A 22875-nucleotide genomic window follows, 5' to 3' on the forward strand; every position below is an offset into this window, starting at 1 on the left:
TTATATTTTAATTAATTACCAATTAATAATTAATTAACAATTATTATTAATTTACATAATTAATTAATTATTATTACATTACTTCCCACCCTATTCCCCTATTAACCCACAACCCGCTACAGAAAATAGTGTACTAAAAATTAATTATTACTCAATTATTATTTTTAACCAATTATACTTTAATTATTAACAAATTAATAATTAATTAATAATTATTATTAATTTACATAATTAATTAATTATAATTAAATTACTTCCCACCCTATTCCCCTATAAACCCACAACCCGCTACAGATTTATATTACACAATTATTAAAAAATATTAAAAACTACCTTATTTTCGATTTTTTTTGTCTATATTCTATCTAGTCGATATTATGTCTAGTCTATATTTTTGATTCAATATTTTGGCTATTATTATCAATATTACTCGATATTTTTGTAGTCTATATTATGTCTGGTCGATATTTTTGCTAGTCTATAGTTTTTTACTCGGTATTTTGTCCAAACGATATTTTGGAATCGATATTATGTCTGTTTACCCTCCTGCACTACTCTGTCAGGTTTCCTTCCAAGTCATAGCACCAAGGCCGCCTTTCAATCAGTGACTGATAACATAAAAGAAATTCTGGATCAAGGCGACTGTTCAGCTCTGGGCATTTTGAACCCATCTGAGGTTTTTGACATGGATCTCACACAACCCTTATTACTAGGCTCCATGAGTTAGGAATCTGTCAAAAAGCAAAGACGTACTAGTATATTTTCTTAGTAACAGAGTCTCATTAGCCACATTTCAGTATGCAACCACTGCTATAACCTGTGGAGGATCTGTTGAGATCGACTGCTGGATTAGCGTTAACTTTTCTATATGTTCATTCTTTATACAAGTTGTTAACCGTTTTGGATAGTCCACGTGTACCTGTAGAGCCCTCTCTCTATTTTTACTTCTTGGTATGTGTAGTTCTACACTCAAGGGAAAGGAAAGTGGTCCCTACCTGTCATTTTCATCACCTCAAAGTTTTTAATTAAGTCAAAGCACCAGGCCTGGCAAAACACATAATCTATTGGGCAAAGTTCTGGCCTCTCACAAAGGTCCGTCCCGCTGACCGATCTAGCTGCAGTCTCCTATTTGCACATGCCATGCCCAGTGACCCCATTAACTGGGTGAAAGTCTCGTCCTGCTGTGAGATCTACCCTCTTGAAAAGATGGCTACTTCAAAATTATGGGATTCTAAAAATTCTTTATACCAACTATCCATCCTTCGGGGATCTAATCTATGATTGAAATCACCTACCACCAATACTATGTCCTTCTGTTGCTTAACACCAATGGACTCTAAGTCTTCTTTCAATTTTCCCAAATTCACCTTATATTCGTGATCCTTTCCCTTCTGTATATATACATTTAAGATGCATATTCCATCGTAGCGGGGGTCTACCTTCTGCAGTAGAATCCTGCAGCCTAATGCCCACTCACAAAGTAATTTTAACTTTTCAATCTTCCTAACTATCTGTGAGGAGATCAGCGTTGACCCCCCGATGACCTCCCCAGATTATTTTTCTTTGCTGCTTTAGAGTGTTGGGCGCAGAGTTAATAAATATAAATTATTACTACCCAATTCAATAGTAGTCAAGTTCTCGACCCGGGCTGAGGAGATCTTGCTGGGATTCGATCTCGCGTACTACACACCACCAGAAACGTCAGTCTTCAGAGGCTAGTTCGCCGAGATATACTGTTCCTTTACAATAGAAATATGCACCAGGGTGGTACTTCAAATTATTATTTTTTAAATACCAAGGCTGAGATATTTTACTCAATGTATTTGTTCGGAGTCAGTGTCTTCTATCACAGTAAATCATTGTCTGCAGTAAACAGAACAGAAGCAACTATGTTTCAATGAAGCAGCACTACTCGGTTAAAAATAGCAGGAAAATAGTGGTGCCTTAAATATGTGTAATGGACCCGCTACTGGATTTTGAGACGTCGCACCCTTCAGTGATGTACAACTACACACAGGCAGCACAGTGCTGTCGAGTCAGGCAAAGGAGGAAGACAATGCAGACATCAAAGGATGGCCGGTTTGGAGAAAGGCAGTTCAGGCATCAAAGGGCGGTCGGGCTGGAGAAAGGTGAGAGGCAGTCAGCGGGAGAGCCCTAAAGTCCAATATTGACTCTAGACGTGCATGCAATACGCCGAGGCAGCTCTAGGGAGAAGTAGGGTAAAATAATTACGAGGATGATCCCACAAGGATGAATGTGCTGAGATAAACACATGCTGTTATTTAGCGGTTACTTTGCTGCACAACACAACTTCAAATGAGTCTTCTGTGCATTTGTATTTTGCAGCTGCAAAGAGGAGTAGAATGTTCCACCCGGGCCTAGGGCTGCTTCTCCAATGTCAGTGCTGCCTATTGCAGTCCGGCCCACTACCAGTGCCAGGCACAAATGTCTGGTGCAGCAAAGGACAGTGCAGCTATTCTATAATCTAGGCTCCCCAGCAGCCCAAATTACCCAACCCCACCCGCCTGGATGTAACTCGTCTAGTGCCAAGCAATGACACTCCCAATGTTCCCCCCCCATCACCAGAAATGAAGGCCAGGGATCATTGGGGCAAAGGGAGCCCATTCCCAAATTACTGCTATGACAACACCGACAAAAGATCAGCGAGGGGCGGGGGGATTGTTCTCACTATCCCTCCGTACACAGCACAGGAATGTCTATGGGGTCTGGCCCGGTCTGCCCACAACTGTGTGCCATGCCTGTGACAATCCTCATCTGTGCATAGGGAGCACTTCACCCTGCCAGCATGGCTCCCCCAATGTGCTTCCCAGCACTGCATGGGACTATATACCAGCCTCACCGCCCTCTGCACCTCAGAACTCACAGGTGCAGCTGATCCAGCGAAAGGCCAGGATAAACTTTTTATACATCAAAATATCACTTACAATGGGCCCAAATACGCATTTAGATTTCTTGACTGATTCGCTGGGGGTCAAGTTTTATTTTCCTTCAATCTATATTTAGTCTATGCCTAACTAATCTTCACAGACCCATACTCTTCCTTTGGTCAATGAACCATTAGTCGAGTAGTTGATGGTGATATTGACAAATTCATTAATTTATCTTAACTTTGCAGTAAAGGAATCGCAGTCTCCAGGTTTTATCTAATAAGTTAATCAAATGAACACTCATTTGTACAAATTACAGTGCAAACTCCATCAACTTTCATGTGAGAGAAAATTAATTTATCAAATTTCATTCAAAATACAGACACTTTCAACAACTTTACTGCATTAAGAGTGAAAGATAAAGAGACAATAGGCACAATAATTCATACTTTTGCAAAAGATATGCAAATTCAAGATAGAAATATATTTACCCGATAGTGAAATAGGAAACCCAACCCCTGGCCAGAAGGATTTGTGGAGGTCACCTGATAAAGAGTCAGGAGACAAATACTGTAGGACAGGTGCAGGATAGGTTTATACTTACTACACTTCTCTAATACCTGACGCACCGGAGCACATCCCTCTCTTACACTCTCTCCCTCCTCGATATTCTTCAGCAAATCTTCAATCTAATCAGGCTGTCTTTCAGTATTGAATCTTCCCAGTCTGTTCTTCTCAGTAGCAGTTCTCGTTTAATCCTCACTCAGCAGCAACAATTCTTCTTACCAGCAGCAGATCAGTTCTGCTCTTAACTTTAAGTTACTCAAATCATACTCTTTAATTTTGCATGTCCCACCCTCAAAGGCTGCAAATTTCTGTGAACCTGAACTGTGATTGGGCCGGGGCAGGGGAGTTGTCATCACCTCGCGATCATCCCAAAATCCTTAACTATTTCTTTATTTATATAATTTCTTCAGTTGAGGATCTTTTCTCAAGCGCTCGTCCTTGGGTTTTGGCAGACGATCAATGACTCGGTCAGCGGTTCACTACGGGTTTCCAATACGGAGACTCAACTTGCACTACATTTCATCCGCCATCTTTTTTCCAGCTTAGCATATCGGGCCCAACACGTTCACTATTGACGAAAGAATCATAAACAGATGTTAATTTCTCAAATATGTTATTATCACTATTTACCTCCCCTTTCAACTCTATCCATATTATTTTCTTCCTTGTTAAGCGAAGCGTTAGCCGCTAAAAACCTCTTTTAAGATTCCGGCAAGCATATGCCAGGCATGCGGTACTTCGAGACCTACAGTTATCAACTCTTCGTGCATGTGTGATAGTTTTCCTCTCACATGGTTAATGACGTTGTTACTTGCACAGGAAAGGTTCGCACATGCGCAAAGCGATTTTCAGTTTCAAGCGGGATTTTAATCATGTAGGGAATTATTCTTTGTTATTTAAGCAAGCAAAATGCCTTTTTCCCCGTGCATGAATGTCGAATGTATGTTAAATTTATTTTAAATTTCTATTTTTACTTGTTAGTACATTTTAACAAGAGTTTGATTCGAGCAAGTTTCTAATTCTTTGAATCCTTGCTACCTCAACCCCCCTTCTGATGGCATTTTTGAGCCATCGTAAAATACCCATCTTTACCAATTGCCAATTAGATTTTAGTATCTACATTTGTTTTAATACTTTATTTCTTTCTTTTATATTCATCCCTTTCATTCTACCATAAAGATTGTCTTTCATCTCTTCTAATTCCATCTCTTCCCATTTTCTCTTTCTTCTTGTTCTTTTGTTCTTCATTTCAATCATTGACTTTGTCTTTAATTTTCTTTTGCAACATTTATAGGTTATTACTATCATTAATATCACTGATGCTATTGAAATCATCGGTATTACTATTTTCCCTAATAAACTACTTCCAAAGGTGAAAAACCAATTATTACTAAATCTTTCCCATGCACCATCAACCTCCAGTTGGTTCAAATCATTATGAATCTTTGAAATATTCTTGATAAATCCCCCAATACCTTTACTTTTATCCAGGATATATGTACAGCAGTGTTGAAGTTTCAACATGCCACAGACTCCACCCTCTTTGGCCAAAAGAATATCAAGGGCAAGTCTATTTTGTAAAACCATAGATCTTATCGCAACCATTTCAGTATTGATCATTAAGAATCCTCCAGCATTATCAGTTGATGGTTGGTCAACTACAGTGGACAACAGAAGTATTTTATGAGAATTTATTGTGACTCCAACTGATGGTATCAATGCACCAAATATATCATCTACTAATTTCAGTAAAACTTGGTCTTCTATTTCTTGTTAGTCCTTTGCTTATATCACTAATTTCATTGTTCTTAGTAATGTGATATACCTTTGGGTATACAATGGCAATGTAACAACTGCCATACCATCTTGCAGGTAACCTGTAATAGGCATTTTTCCTGCATACATAATACATTTGTGGAAATACAGGATCAGTCCTCCTTTTAGTCCCCATCCCCTCATTATTAGGAAGGTATGTTCACATTCACTAGTACCAATGAATATAATATTATACTCAGTTCGCAATCTATGAAGACAGAATTTCTCCATTTTTGCCAAGTCCAGGGGCATTGCAGCTTGAGCCTCTCCTTTCTTATATTCCCATTCTGAAGTGGAGTTATATGGGACTTTTGCTCAACTGCTTTCTTTTGAAAATCCTGCCTTCTTTCTTCTGCTAAATTCAGAAATTATTTTCTTCATCTCGCAAAAAGCAAGTTAAATTATTTATTTGCGCATGTGTTATGTCTATGGGGTTCGTAGTTAAAAAGAATTCCCCCATAAACTCTGCATTTTTAGCACTAAGTACTAGATTCATGTTTCTTCTAATAGGAATTTCAGAAAAGACTACATCCATGTTACTATAAAAATATCGCAACTTACCCATAACATAGAACAAACTAGTTACAACACTACAAGACACACCATAAGTTAAGGGAAGGTGATGATAGGTCACACCCTCCGAGACAGACGTAGGTAGTTTCATGCAAACATAACAACCACTCACATGCATCATCTCCACATAGTGGTCGAGAAGTTTAGTGAATACATTTAATTATGAATCACTATTCGATTTGTCATGATAATATACACTCTTATCTGTTTATGTTAATTCTATAGTAGTAGCTTTGGTAGTAACCAAATTTACTTTTTCACTTACATTTGTGTTATCATTAGAATAGATATTACAAGTGTTAATAACAACCACATCAATATTAGTATTGTAATACTACATAGACACCATTTAACACACCGTTGTTTTAGGTTAGATTTCAGATGTTTAGTCACTTTTACTTCTGACATTTTGAATTTCTAAGACTAATTCTAAATTTATTTTCTTGATAATTAGCACTTAAATCCTTTGTGTGATCCCACGCTTCAAAAAGCTTTCCACCTTTACCTTTCTTTCAGGGTCCTTGTTCAATGTCTTTAATAGAATTCACCTGCACATAACAAGGAAAGACTTTCTTTAAGGTGGTCTTAATTCCCTTTCATCAGACCCTTCAAAAGTACCATTTCTTGGTTTTTCATTTAGATCAAAGTTTTCAAAATCTTCAGGAATGATGTAGGTCCACTCTGGAGCTTTCTACTTTCTACTTGGAAACTTTACTCTATTTGATAACCTTAATGATTTCCTTCTTGCTCTATTCTGGTCTCTACAAAAATCCCTTTAGTCTTGTAACTGGTGCCAATTCTATTTGACTTGTACTTGGTTACTCATCGTCTTCAGAGTCTGATTCTCTGCTCTCTTCGACTTTGCAACTCTCAGATTCTGGTTCTTTTCTTTGTTCTACCAGTTGCTGCTTTGGTCAATACGGTGGACTTGGGACTCTTTGAGTATGACTCACGTGGATCCAATTGGGAATCCCAGCACACTTTACTGCTGTTGTCGTGACCAATATGACTTGATATAGGCCCTTATACCTGGGTTCTAAGCACGATTTCCTCGTATGCTTCTTTATCACTACCCAGTCTCCAGGACATAAATCATGAGCTTGATTTGGCTGTGCAGCATTTGGATCTTCTCCAACCTGGTGAGACACAGAACGTACCAAATCAGCCAGCCCTTTGCAATAGTCAAATATTAAATCATCAGTTATAGTCATCATTTTGTTTCCAGGTATAAATGCTTGTCTCATTGCTCTTCCCATAAGGGTTGCATGAGGACTCAATCCTGTTCTCAATCAGGAATGCTTCTAAGGCTCATCAATGCAATAGGCAAAGCATCAGGCCATTTCAGTGAAGTGGAATGCCACACTTTTCCTAACTGGGATTTTATTGTGCCATTGAGCTGTTCGACCACTCCAGAAGATACTGGTCAGTCGGCACAATGTAACTTCTGCTCAATTTTAAAAGCTTCACAAATTAGTTTAATTATCCCATTATTAAAATTAGGTCCTCTGTCTCATTATTAAGTGACTGGAAATCTGAACCTTGGTATAAACTCTCTTAACAGTAGTTTAGCAACCGTTAGGCTGTCATTTCTTCTATTTGGATAGGCTTCCACCCATTGAGAAAACAGACAGACAATGACAAGGATATACTTCAACCCGTTGGAAGGTGGAAACTCAATGAAGTCTAATTGTTTTCTCAATTTTACCCCAACTAACCACATTTTTCCTTCCTGGGTTTTGCAACTGGCATTAAACTACATTTGTCTGAACTGTCTGATCATGGTATCCCTCCCAACGTGTGCACCCCCATTATTCACCCTAGACATTTCTGACAACAAGCTATCTGGCATTATTGGTTTACCATCTGGACACACCCATACTTCATCATCAGCCCTTCTTGTGCAGCCTGTTTTGATCCATTGTTCCTTCTCTTTCATGTCTGCCTCATCCTGTAATTGTCTAACTTCATCCCATGGTTGAAAAAACAGAGAAAAACATTTGTTGGCAATTGGTAACTTCCTTTTACATCCCTCTGTTCAACAACATTGATGCGTACAAGTCCTAGTTAAAAGGATCTCAACTGAATGTGGCACATACACTTTGACAGGATTTCCCATCACAATCGATTCACTTTGTTCCAAGCTCACACAAGTAGCAGCTTCTGCTTTTAAACAGCCAGGAAATGCTGCAGCCACTGGGTCAAGTGTAGCAGAAAAGTATGTTACGGGACGTCGAGACAATCCATGTCTCTGGGTTAACACTGAGAGTGCACACCCTTCTCTTTCACCGCAAAATAATGCAAATTCTTTTGTGTAGTCTGGCATTCCTAAGGCTGGGGCCTGATACAAACAACTTTTCAGTTTTCATCATCCCACTCAATCGGATCTGTCATCTCTTTCTACATCAACCTTATCAAATGATTGGCCATTAATAAAAATCCACTTATCCATTGGCGACAATATCCAACCACTCCTAAAAATATTCGCACTTCTTTCTTAGTTTTAGGTATACTCATTTGTTGAATTACTTTTTTTTCTGGTGTCACTTTTCTGACTCCCTTTTCTATCTTATGTCCAAGGTATTGAACTTCTTGTTTATAAAACTGTAATTTGTCTGGGGACACGTTGTGTCCTCCTTCTGCCAAATGATTCAGTAAGGCTATTGTGTCAGTGACACAAGCTTCTCTTGTCTTTGATGCCACCAATAGGTCATCAATTTACTGCACCAAAACAGCATTACCTGGCATCACCAATGTCTCTAACCACTTTTTCAAAATTTGATGGAATATCGCTGGACTTTCTGAGTACCCTTGAGGAACTCGGCACCATGCCAAAACACGGTCCTCAAACCGGAAAGCAAAAAGATACTGGCTATCCGGGTGCAATGGAATTGAGAAGAATACATGGCACAAATCAATCACAGTATACCAATGAGCGTCCCATGGTATCTGATAAAGAATCACTGCTGGATTTGGTCCTACAGGACAACAAGGTATTACTATTTTATTAATTTTACTCAAATCTTGTACGATTCTATATTTTCCACAAGCCTTCTTAAGTCCCATGGTTGGCGATTTCCAAGGACTGCCTAATATGTATTTTAATATTCCTTGATCAATCCTCTGAACAATTACTTGGACTATTCCTGCTTTCACTTCAGGGCTCATTTTATATTGTGGGGTGTTTGGATATATTGCACTTCCCTTTACCATAACTTTGGCAGGGTCTACTTCCACCATTAGACCAATTTCTTTCCCTGTAAAATCCCATATATCTGACCTCACTGAGGGGCATATTATCAAGAAGGGTGTTAAAATTATCGCTGCTTTAGCGGCATGAAACTGCTGCTAAAAAGGCGATAATGGGCTTGATAATATGCCCTTTAGAATTCCCATAGAAGCCCATGTTCACACCAGAACTTCACAGGGGCATATTTAAAAAGGCCACTATCACCGGTTTAGCGGCAGTCGATAATTTTAATGCTGTTTCTTGGTAATATGCCCCTGTATCTCTTAGCTCATCAGGCAAGTCTCTTACTGCAAGAAGGAAAACATCTCATCCACTTCTGTTCCATGTTTAGCTAGCATCATTTTGAATGCTACGTCCTCATCTGGTAATTGGAAAGCTACACCGTCTGGCGTACAGAAGATGGTACAATTAATTTTGCACAATAAGTCCTTACCTAATAGGTTTACTTGACTCGAATCACATACCACAAATCGATGCATATCTCTGAAATTTCCAATATTCACTTCTATTGTGACCGGGGTCCTAATCTGCTTATTTGATACTCCTAATACTTGGATAGTTTCTTCCGAGAGGGGTAGGTTTGGGATTTCTGCTGTTCTCACAGTGGAACGGGTAAAACCAGTGTCCACTAAGAAAGTGATATAATTGCTCTCGACCTTCCCATCAATAAATGGACCTGACTGATCTACCGCCAAGGATGCGCCAAGCACGCACTCCTCCTCCCCCTCAGGCACCGTCATTGCACCATTCCCAATTCCTCCGCATCACTCTGCATCCAAAACTGTTGAACGGTCTGTGTATTCTTACCACTTTCTCCTCGAAATCCGGTGTTCACACTTTATCTCTTCACCTGAGCATTCACATTGTTGGGCAAAGGGGCTTGAGGCACCTGTAACTGAGGTGTAACTATCTGCTACTGTTTCTGTTGGTTTGCAACCACCCCATTCTGCATCTGTGAATTTAAAATTTGATTTTCTCAATTATTCTGTTGAAGGTTTCTTCACTCATTCTTCCAATGTCCAAGATTTCCACACCCATGACAAGGATATTTCTTTCTCGCTTCTTCTCTATTCATTCTTCCTTTTCCTTTACTTTCATTAAAATGTTGAACGCTCTGATTCTGTCCATTCATCTGATTGTCAACCTGGGAATTTGAATTTGCTTCTTGACGTTCTGCCAGGTTCAATTGAGCCCACATAATTTTCTCATTTAACTTTTTTTGCTTTGTATAAATGTCATCACTGCAGTAGTTGGCATGCTTCAGAATGTCATCGATCGGCTTGATTTGCCAGCAAAGCATATGCTGCTGAATCATCTGACTTATTTTTTATCTTAATTCATAGATAAATCTATTTACAAAATGTCCCATATCTTTATCACCGATATTCTCAAATCCACTATACTGTTTAAAACCCTGCAGTAATCTTTTGAAGTAGCCATGCACTGACTTTTTACGTTCTTGTGTTGTTCTGTCTATTTTTACCCAATCTGTTTCCTTAGGGGGAATCTTCCCTTTAAGAAACGTAATCATCTGATTGTACTTTTTCATTACTTCCTCTGAAGGTGCTCCTGTTCTCGCATCTCTAGGATATTCTTCGGTGGGCCACTCAACTGTAATCTTACCATTCATCCATAAATCTGTTGGTACCACTATATCAAACAAACCATGCAAATCTTTTAACAAAACCTTTTGATACTTTAACAAATCTCTCCACCTGTTTGTAACATTCAACAGGTTCCTCTCTCTACCTCGGGAAGTCATTTGTAAAAGACAAAATATCCTGTCTGCTCCATGGAACATGAACATATCCACCACCTGGAACTTCTCTCATCGGACACATCTTTTTAACTTGTTCCACTTCTCTCATTTGAAATGCAGATAACTCTTTAGCAATTGCCTCCTCTCTTTTCTTAGCCCATCTACTTCTCCAACGATCTACATCTCCCCATGTCTTTAAAAGGTATATCAAATTATTTCTTTGCAATCTCCTTCCTGGCTCATTCAAGCTTTCTAAATCCTTTTCAGTAAATTTTGCTCTATAGTGCATCTGCAGTACTTTTGATTTTTCTATATCTATTCCAAATTCGAAGGCTCCTTCCGCTATCTTTTCATGCAAATTCTTTGCCCTCCAGGTTATACTTTTACATAGAATTAACAACTCTTCATCTTCTTATAAACATATGCTATCAAGACCTATTGTACCAATGATCATTTCTTCCAAATCCACCCTAAACTTACTTACATCTATATTTTTGTGTTGCTTCTTTTCTAATCCTTTTGCCCATTGCTCTAGATTTTCAGGAGAAAATCCAGGGGAACCAGTGACAGTTGGTACTTTTCTGTTCACAATTGTGGGCAAAATTCTTTTTGGGGTTTCTGTTACAGCTTCAATATTTGGGAGATCCATTAATAAAACATTTGACTCACACTAACTAATTTGATCATCTATCATAACTATCTCCTTTCTGGCCCTATTCTGCGAAGATGCTGCCGTTTGGGATTTTTGTGTACCTCGGTTGTCTTCATACAATGGAATCACAGGACCAATTGTTACGGGTACTGTCAGTGCTTCTGCATTTAAGCCTAACTGATTTATCTTCTGAATTATCTCCTCTTTGGTTTTGTTCAATGCATCCCTTTCCTTTTCTTGCGACTCTCGAATAACTGTGGGATCATATAGGTCTTGTGGAACCATCATCAAGGCACTTTGAGTGGTATCTCTAGTACTTTCCTGATAAGGCGGAGGCCTCTTTATCAAAATGTCCTCTAATAACTCATCATCAGATTCATTACACCCTATCCCTGTCGTACCCATATGTTTTGTTTTCTATTTGCATTTACTCCCTTCTTTGTCATCAGCCACTAATACTGGATATAAACTCTCGGTTACTAGAGCCCTTCTCCATCTTTTCATCTAATCTTCTTGAGTGTCAACTGGGTAGCTAGGTAAAAATCTTCTATTGATTCTCATACCTCCTCTATATTTCTCATGCTCAAATGCCTCTACTTCCCATTCCTCCAAAGCCTTGTACTGTGTTAACCTAGGACTTTGTTCCAATGAATTGTTTCTTAAATTATGAAGAACTCTTACATTAAAAGTACCATATTCTGAAAACAATAAAACACCATCATCCTTTGTATACTCTACCCAATTTTCTAGCCATACACATGTATGCTATCCACTTTCCACCATCATATAGGAAGCCAGTGTATTAGGGGGTGGCATAAGAATTCCTTCCCTAGTTATTACGCGCTTATACTTCTTTAAGAAATTCTTGATCTTGTTAATCAACTTCATTTTTCCTGTTCCCTTATTTAACTCACTTGACAAATTCAAAACTCTTCCATATTTTCACCAACTTATTATTCAACTTTTATCCAATGCCTGAGCGACTCACACCAACAACCCAATCAGAGCTTACTATGTATTTTCTTCTTTACCCAATACCAACTCTCTGCCGGTCTATTGAGCAATCAGACCTTTCAACACACCCTCTTGCCTGACCAATGCCAGCACAGCTTTTGTGACGTCAGTTTTTCTTCTTCCACTGACCCTCCCTTTACAATCTTCAGATTGCTCACAGCCGCTGCTTCAACTAATACCAGTGCGGCTCTATGTGACATCAGTACGGATCCTGCTACTGACCCTCCCTTCACAAGGTAATTCAACAATATCTGTATTCGTATTTTCGTTATAAAATTTTTGTTAGTAACAACGGAAAAACATTGCTACTCCGTCTGCTCCACTAAACCAAAGATGGTTCTTCAGGCTCCGCAAAGAGAAGTTTTCTTCCTGTCACTACGAGTAAAAACCCCTGTTTCCTCTTCACTCAAGCTCAGAGAGGACCTGTTTCTCTTCTAGGGATACTCCTCCTTCGGGTAAGGCCAAAGTTTCACAAGCGGGCCCTCTGCTATTACTCACACTCGACTTTTATATGATATAGTCCCTACTGTAATACTGCCAGCACTTCGTAGCTTCTCAGAATTCTGACAACAGACGAGTAACCTTCTGCATTATGGGGGGGCGGTAGGTGACGCACAACCAAAATGGCGACAAGCCTGTGAGGCTCCGGTCTATTGGCCTTTAATCCTTTCAATTATCCTTTGCCTCTGCTTCACCATCCGCAGGAGCGCACCGGGTTTAATAGTCCAGCATGTCGGCTGTCTCCAGTGCTAATTTCAGATGAAAGCGACACTCCGTGAGGCAGTCAAAACCATTTGCACTGAGTGGCGGGGGTGCACTGGAACACTGTCTGGAGCTCCGCACGGCTTCGCTTGGCACCTGAGTGCCACGGCACTCAAGAGGTTGGTGGGCCTCGTCCAGAAAACCGCAAGCTGAGGAGAGACGCGACTGTGACTGACCTTGCGCCCATTACTGCAGGAATCCTACAGCTCCGTGGCAGGGCAAAAGCGGTGAGTGTGGTCGGCTTGCGCTTTCAGGCCCAGCCGCGGTCCGCCTTGACATATGCCTGTGGCATGGGGCAGCGGCGCAGATCTCTGCGGCCTGGGCCTCCTTGCCTGCCCGACCTTGGGGGAAACTGTTGCATCCAGCATTAAATAAGACTGAGTATCCATGCGCTTATTGGGCCCCCGCTCCCACGCAAATATTGCCTGTAATTACCACGGCGGGACAGGACTCGCATAGCTGCCACAACATCAAAGCTACGAACAGAGCTGCCCAGGCCTCGGGAGATAACGCCTGCACCCTAAATTCAGCCAGCCAAGCATGGTAACGTTGGGCCCTCACCTATTGGTCTGGACTAAACTCTGCACATAAGCTGCGGCCTACATCAATAAAAGGAGCCCTGACAAAAATCAGTCTTTCACATCCTTCGTGCTGAACCAAAAAACACACTTGCAAACTTGACGATTTGGCAGTCACTGAATGCAGCACTGACAACCTCTGCCCACCACTGCATGGACATCATCTGGGCTGGACTACCCTGGTTGTTTCCTGGGGTGCAGTACACGCTGTGGCCTGAAGAAAAGTGGGTTTCCTTATTCTATCGAGGGTTAAAGGACGAACTAAAGGATATTGTTATGCACATTTTGGATCCTCCTACTGCTAGTGAGGAATTTATAGATCTTGTCGTAAAACTCAATCACCGTATTTCAGAAAGAAAAGGTGAGAAAGGGAAGTCTGATCACAGAATGTTTGTGTTTAAAGAAAGATCCGGTACCAAGAATGAGTCACCTACTAAATTAGATGTGGTAGAACCTATGCAAATAGGAACCGTCAGAGGACCTTTAACTAAGGAAGAAAAGGAAAAACGTAGCAAGTTAAATCAATGCTTGTATTGTGGGAAAACAGGACATTTTGTAAAGGAGTGTCCAAATAGGCCTACTAAATCTAAGATAAAGACAGGTGATGTAGTTGCAACTCAGCAGTCGGAAAACTAAAAAACTCGGTGGAAAAAGAGGTCAATTTACTGAGTGAACAAACCAGCCTGGCCTCCACGACTCCAACAGCCTCCCATTGCCATCTTAGTATTCGAATTTTACTTCAATCTCAGAAAGATAAAACTAGGTCTTGGTCCATAGATGCCTTAATTGACTCAGGAGCTCCAGGTATCGTTATAAATACTCAAATATTCCTTGTGTTAGGTTTAAGAAAAATTGTAAAAGAAATTCCGAAGATTGTACGAGCTGTAGATGGTAAGGAATTAACATCAGGACCCATACAACCTCATACTGAGTTATTAAACATGACTTGCGCTTCAAAACATTGTGAGGAGATATCTTTTGATATCATTGATGCTCCTCAGTTTCCACTGATATTAGGAATCCCATGGTTGGTACTTCACAACCCTTACATAGACTGGACACACAGAACCATATTATTCAAATCAGACTATTGTCATACTAAGTGTTTGCAACAGCATCCAATCTCAGAACTTCTTATACAGGGTTATGACTTCCCAAAGGAGTCTAAAAGCGTTTAGATTATTGCCGGAGTTCCAGATGACTATTATGACTTAGTAGACGTATTCGACAAAAAAAAGGCAAACACATTACCACCACATAGAGACTATGACTGTCAGATTGAATTAGTGCCTGGAGCAACCTTACCATGTAGTCGCATTTATGCAATAACTGAGGAAGAGAATGAGCATTTACGCGACTAACTTGATGAATACCTAGCAAATGGTTTTATAAGACACTCTAAGTCCCCAGTTTCCTCCCCCCTCTTTTTTTGTTCCTGAAAAAGGGGGAGAATTGTGCTCGTGCATCGATTATCACGCTATCCACAATGTTACTGTAAAAAATAGATATCCGTTACCTTTGATACCAACTTTATTAGATCAGATAAAATATGCAACCATTTATACAAAACTGGGTTTACGAGGAGCTTACCACCTGGTAGGAGTCCGTGAAGGTGATGAATGGAAGACACCATTCCGTACAAATTTGGATTGTTTGAATATCAAGTCATGCCCTTCAGACTTTGTAACGCTCCAGCAGCATTCCAGTTTTTTTATAAATGAGGTTTGGGGAGAATTTCTTGACATATGCTGTGTTGTTTACATTGACGACATCCTTATTTATTCAAAGAATAAGTCTGAACATGTAAAGCAGGTCAGAGCCATTCTTCAACAGCTTTTACAAAATTCATTGTTTGTAAAATTGGAAAAAAGTATGTTTCATGTCATCAAAGTAGATTTCTTGGGTTATGTCCTTAATCCTTCTGGAATTGAGATGGATTCCAAAAAATGTACAAGCAATATAGAATTGCCAAGTCCAAAAACAGTGAAACAGGTCCAACGTTTTTTGGGATTCACCAATTTTTACAGGCGTTTCTTTGAGAATTTTTCCAAAATAATCACTCCTACCACAAGACTTCTGCCAAAAAATACAAAATTTGAATGGAATTCAGAAACTGAACTAGCCTTTCAAAACCTAAAAAATCAGTTCACTTCAGCCCCTGTTTTGAGACATCCTGATCTTGCTCCGCCTTTCATAGTAGAAGCAGATGCCTCCCAATTTGCTATAGGGGGCATTCTATCCCAAAGACACAAAGATACAGGACAAATGCATCCTATTGCATATTATTCTAGGAAATTGTCTCCCACCGAACAAAGTTATGCCATAGCTGATAGAGAATCATTGGCTATTAAAGCTGTATTCAAAGAATGGCAACACCATCTACTAGGCGCTCGACACCCTGGAACTATATGCACTGACCACCGAAATGTGCAGACTTTAAAATCTGTCAAAGCTTTGTCTGCCCGTCAATTACGCTGGACATTGTTTTTTAACGACTACGATTTTATTATCACTTACCGTCCAGGGAAAGAAAACATTAAAGCTGATGCTTTATCTAGAATAGGTATAAGTGATGAATTGACTGAAAAACAAGAAAAGGTACATCAAATCATACCTGCAGAACATTTACAGATAGGTCTTATTGATACCAATGTACTATCAGACATTCCAGCTGCGCTTAAAACAAAAACAAAAGAAGAATGGAAAAAGATCTATCCACTTTTGCAATGAAAAGATGATTTATTATATATGAATGATCAAGTCTATGTACCTACTGAGTCACTTCAAAACCGAGTTTTACAAACATTTCATGATTCACTTTTGTCTGTTCATCCTGGAATCTCTAAAATGTATCAGTTAATTAAAAGAAAGTTTTGGTGGCCTTCTATGTTCAAAGATATCCATAGTTTTGTTGACACTTGAACTATTTGTATTCAGAACAAAGCAGTACATCATGCTCCCAGTGGCTTGCTTTTACCTCTACCTGTACCACCACAACCATGGCACACTATTTCTCTTGATTTCATTGTTGAATTATCTCGTACTAAAACAGGTTTCACCACAATTTTAACTGTTATAGATCATTTCTCATGAGAGGCTCATTTTATTCCTTTTAGGAAACTTCCATCAGCAGTTGAATTAGCTCATGCTTTCGTAAGAGAAATAGTGAAATTACATGGAATACCATCTATTGTAGTTTCAGACAGAGGGTCCCAATTCCTTTCCCACTTTTGGCAAAACTTGGGGAAATCTTTGAACATGGAAGTGCGAACTTCATCCAGTTATCATCCCCAAACGGATGGTTTAACTGAACACACAAACCAAACTATAGAACAATTTCTATGATGTATGTTAGCCACTTGTGATCAAGAATCGTCAGATATTTTATGGGCAATGGAATTTGCTTACAACAATTCAGATCATTCTTCCATAGGAATGTCTACTTTTTTCTGTGCTCACGGTTTTCATCCCAAAGATGTCATAGGATTAGATAAAATTTCAACTACAATTCCGTCCATTACTGATTACGTAAACCATTTAGTGACAGTACAACAGCAAGCTCGACATCACTTAGCCCAAGCAAAAGAGACTCAAAAAATATTTGCTGATAAACACCGTTCTAAACCACCAACTTACTCAATTGGAGACAAAGTTTGGTTGTCTACTAAACATTTAAAAATTAAGAGTCATAAAGCATTTTGTCGACGGTTTATATGTCCATTTGTTATAGAAAAGGTAAATAATCCTGTCAGTGTAAAAGTAACTCTTCCTTCAAAATATCATTTTCATCCAGTATTTCATATCTCTTTAGTAAAACTATTCAATCCCAACATAAGACTTTTACCCCGTTCCCCAGCTATCGAGATAGATGGGGTTCCAGAATTCGAAGTTAAATCAGTACTTGATTCTAAACGGATTAAGGGGAAGTTGTTTTATTTGTTGGACTGGAAGGCATATGGTCCGGAAGAACGTTCCTGGGAACCACTTGCCAATCTAGAGAATGCACCAAAAGTTCTGAAACTTTTTCATACCAGATATCCTGATAAACCAAAACCAGTCCCTAAAGTCTTAGGGGGGATTCTACGAGGGGGGTACTGTCATGAACCTACCCTACCAAATACCAACTGTTAAAACATTAACAAAGTAGGCACTGCATGTAAATATATGGAGGATGTATATATTGCTCATTATAAAAACCCCACCCCTATCCCGTGCATCCTGCACCTCAAAATGTTAACGTGTTGGGTGTTTGTTTGACAATATGTGAGATGGGAGAATGGTCATGACTTGCATGGTTTTATTCGAGGAAAGAAAGCAAAACTGTATTTGGTTTTATCAATAGTTGTTGGCCAAAGCACTGTCAAGACGTTTGAAGTAATTTGCTAGTTCAGTATTCGGAAAGAGTGTTTTACACTTCAGGCAATTCAAAGGACCGTAAAGACACTAGTAAACACATGCTTAGTCTTCCGTCTTTTAAAACAGGAAAAGCATGTAAAGAAATGCTCGCGTGTGCGGCTTCACTCGCGCTGTGTGATTTCTTAAACACAGCGTGAGGACGCCTATATACGGTAGCACTGGAGAACGTGCTTGGGTGTGGCAGAGGTATTTAAAGCCACACCCAAGCTCTAGAACTTGCTTAGCCTCCGGATCTCTTCGGCAAAACATCGCGCTGGATCATTTTTCAGGGAACTTTCAGGTTTAATTCTGGCTTCCAGAGTCTGCAACTCCGCTTCAGACCTGCAAGATGAAACCTAAAGTAGAAGAGAAACGAAGCTAAGTACATTCTTATTTATTCAGGTGCCCATCGCAAGAAAGGTACCTTTAAAAAAGAAAGAAGAACAATTTTTGGAAATACCTTTTTTTAAAGTAAAAAAAAAGGGAAATGTGAACATCTTGTTACCTGCCTGTATAAGTCAATCCGTGAGCTTGTGCACCAGCCCTTACTCCCTCTGAAAGCCACCTGGGAGGAAGAATTCGGGCGACAGTTACATGACGGGGAGTGGGTCAAGGCGCTTAAATTCCCTAAGAAGGTGTCTAGAAACGCGAGATTTAAGAACATACAGTTCTACATTTTACATAGAGCGTATCAGACACCGGCGACATTACAGCGCTTCTACACCGATAAGCAGTTTCTTTGTCCTAGGTGTCATTCATCAGACGCACACTTCCTACATGTTTTGGAGCTGCCCAGCTTTACAGTCGTATTGGTCCAACATTCTCGCCTCTGTCCGCACCCTCACAGGACTCACAGACCTAGACTCCTAGGAAGTGGTTGCCCTGGGAATATTTCGTAGATCGAAAACGCACAAAGTACCGGTCCGCTTCGTGGCATTGTCCCTGCTACTAGCTAAAAGAAACATTGCCATGCAATGGCGGGCAACATAGGGACCCCCTTTGGAGGCATGGGTGGGGGTGGTACAGAAATGGGTACACGCGGAGGAGGAACTCCTACGGGAGGAGGAAGCCAAAGGCCAACGCAAGCACCCCATATCCCTGGAGTGGGCCATACTCTCTCACCAGTTTAAACAAGCACATGCGCGCCCGCCCTGCCCCTGATACCTCCCAATCCACCTCTGCGCTCCCGACGACTCCTGCACCGCAATAGGGCTCAGTTGCGGTGATCCCCGTTCGTGCCCCCTCCCTCCCTTCCAAGCCTAACAGCGGTAACCTACACACTCCAACATACGCCACCCGCTCTACCCTGACGGGAGACACACTCTCACAGTAGACCTCTGCATGGTCTATGCACCCCCCCTCCTGGCAAGTAACGGCTGCTATCCGGACATCATCCATGATCCTGCACCCCAGACCCTGTCTCCGTCCTTCTCCCCCCCCTCTTCTTTCCCTTTCAAAGGTCATAGTTTATCTCTCCCAGTTTTTTCCTTGAATTCACATCCGTACAATGGCAGTTGGACTACCATCCTCATAGTTCCAGCCATATGGAAGCAGTTAGCCAGTCTTTCATTTCTTTCATGGCGTATATGTCCTACTGTGCAACTACAAGTGTATCATGCTGTACTGTGAGCACTTTTGAAAAATGTTAATAAAAATATTTAAAAAAATAAAATAAAATCAGAACTTTCAGCAGGGCGGCTCCCCTCCGCAGATGTCAACCCAGAGCCCACAGTCCGGTCTGAGATAGTTCGACTTCCTGCCCCCGTTGTCGGGGAGGTCAGCCTCCCTGCGCCGGCTACTGGCACCGGGGGGTTTTCTCCATGTAGTCCGTCTCCCCTTTGCAACGTAAGGGTGCCTGGGTTTCTTACCGCCTGCCCATTCTTTTTCTTTATCTTCCTTATCACTGCCTCAGTGGTAAGAGTGTGAATGTAAGTGGAAGTAGTGGAATTCTTAAGGTACACAGGTACGAATCAGTGACTGAGTCGCTCAAGCATTACTTTTAGTCAATCCGTTTTTACTCCTTAGCGTTCCGAGCAAGATGAATGCCTGACACAGTTCCAAACACAAACAAAAATGCACTTCAATTGCTAAGTTGAATAGGTGGGTTCGCCGCAATGCATGGGAAGACACTAGTTGAGTTTTGGGGTGTTTACCTGGGGTAGGTGAAAAAGTGCTGATTGGGAATTAAGGCGCATGTTCCATTTTGTGCCACATATATTATACATTCAATTTTGTGGGGCCGGTGGATATTAGGGGACAGGAGGTCTGTGGGGTGTCAGGAGGTGGGTAGAGGGTCTGTGAGCATGACTGGTGTTTTTCAGAATGGCAGACGGTGCAGATGTTAGCATGGAACTCTAGGGGACTGAACTCATTTGTAAAGCGATGCAGGACCCATACCTATCTTAGACAAACAGGAGTGCGTATTGCATTCCCCCTAGAGAAGCATCTCTTGTAAGGTGAAACCCAGGAACTTCATAGAAAATGGTGGGGGCAACTGTAGTCATCCATCTATTTCTCCTATGCCCTGGGAGTGTCTATATGGGTGGCTCTGGGGGTTCTATTCCAGTTACCAGGGCAGTTCACAGATGTTGATGAGCGGTACATACTGCTACATGGTATATTAGATGGACAAGAGTTGTGTACGCTTAATGCTTATGCTCCTTTCACTGACGATGGAGAATTCTTTGGATCTCTATAAACTGCATATTTCCATATGCACGATTAAAAATTATTTCGGCGCGACATCTCAATTGTGTTCTAGATGGGCTATTGGACCACTGCCTACCAAGAATGGGCATGAAACCCCCCATGGTTTCTGGGTTGCGTGAAATTATGCATAGGCTTCAATTTGTAGAAATGTGCAGGGAGCTTCATCCTGCGACACAGGAGTACTCTTGTTTTTCCAGTACTTACAGAGAACATATTAGATTGCCTAGTTTCCTCCTCACCAAGGAGGGTGCCCTCAATGTCGTGATGGTGGCCTATCAGGTATGGGGTCTTTCTGATCAGGCCCCCCTACTATTGAAATGCTGGTGATGGGCCATCAACCCTGTATACCCTGTATACCATTGTGCATTGCATTGTCAATAACTTTAAAAACTGTCTGGATGTTATCCTGATCTATTTGCCTAATTCTTTCGGCAGCTTCTTTTTCTGAATATTTATTGAATGCTTTGTAGATGGCAAATATTTCTGTGGCAAGGAATCTTCTGTTTCTTTGAGGACAGTGTCCCAGAAGAAAGTCAGAAAAAGACATATATAAATCAAGGGAGGAAAATTGTTTTTTCACTAGAGGGGCTAGAGTTTTCCAGCCATCACTGGCATAACTTCTATACACTGTGTAACATGGATCTAAGTTGTTGTTTGGGTGAAGGAGGGTAGGAAAGAAAATCCTGCATGCATGTTTTAGAATTACAAAGCCATAAGGTCAATACTTCTAGGCCAATACAGAAAGTGGTGCTGAATTATAAGTTCCATTCTGCATCATTTAATTTACATCTGATTCAGACGTATTCATTGAGAATTACAGAATTTTGCACATTGTCAGATTAACTTTAGGAATAGAAGGTTTCTTTAAATTGGTCATTCATCTGAATCACAGACAAATAGCCTGCTGGATAGTTTTGTTTAGAATTATCATTTCTTTTGGTATCATACGCGCTCAAAATGCTTTTCTCATCAACATTTGCTTTCTAATATTTGTATCCATGAATGGTCAGGTTTCGACTAAACTAAGTAGAGTAAATCAACATGTTGGTAGTGATTAGGTTGTTCAGATGGTGCTTGGTCTTCTGTGTGAAAAAGAAGGCTGAAGTTTGTGATCTGTTAGCTCTTTGAAAGTGAAGGAATTTCTTCAAGGAATTAGAATGGCTCTCACGAGGCGAAGCCTCACAATATTCCCATTGTGTGTAGTTGTGTATTTCTCTAGGATAACTAGTCCAATACATGAAATAATATGCCGAGTGATGATAGCAATACATTTCTTTGTATGTTGTTGAATTCAAATGAGGGGATCACTCACTTAATATCGTCAGGTAAGTACAAAAATATCGAATCCAAAATATTGTTTAAAAATATATACTTTGTAAAAATATCAAATTTCTTAAAAATAATGTAAAATTAAAAAAATATAAAAAATAAATAACTAAAATATACTTAAAATACTTAAATAACCTTAACATTATTAAATAATCAATTTAAGTTATAAAAAAATAAAAACTTAATTGTTAAAACATATATATATATATATATATATATATATATATATATATATATATATATATATATATATATATATATATATATATATATATATATTACCTACTGGCTATCGCCAGTAGGTATATATAGTTAGAATTTTTTCCCTATGGGACTTTTGAAAATTCTATGTCTAATAACTTTGGCGTTTGTGGACGGAATCGGCTGAAATTTTCAGGAAAATGGCACATTTTGTTTCTGAGCAGCCCCTGAAAATTTGGTGGGGTTTCGTCAAGGGGGGGGCTGAGAAAAAAGGGTGGTCCCAAAACGCGTTTTTTGCATTGAGTTTTCCATAGGGCGGTTGGACTCACTTTTAGCTCGAACGGCTGAATGGATTTGCACGAAACTTGGCAAAATTGTAGGGACTG

This window comes from Lissotriton vulgaris, chromosome 2_1 (assembly GCF_964263255.1).
Source record: "Lissotriton vulgaris chromosome 2_1, aLisVul1.2, whole genome shotgun sequence".
NCBI classification, from domain to species: domain Eukaryota; kingdom Metazoa; phylum Chordata; class Amphibia; order Caudata; family Salamandridae; genus Lissotriton; species Lissotriton vulgaris.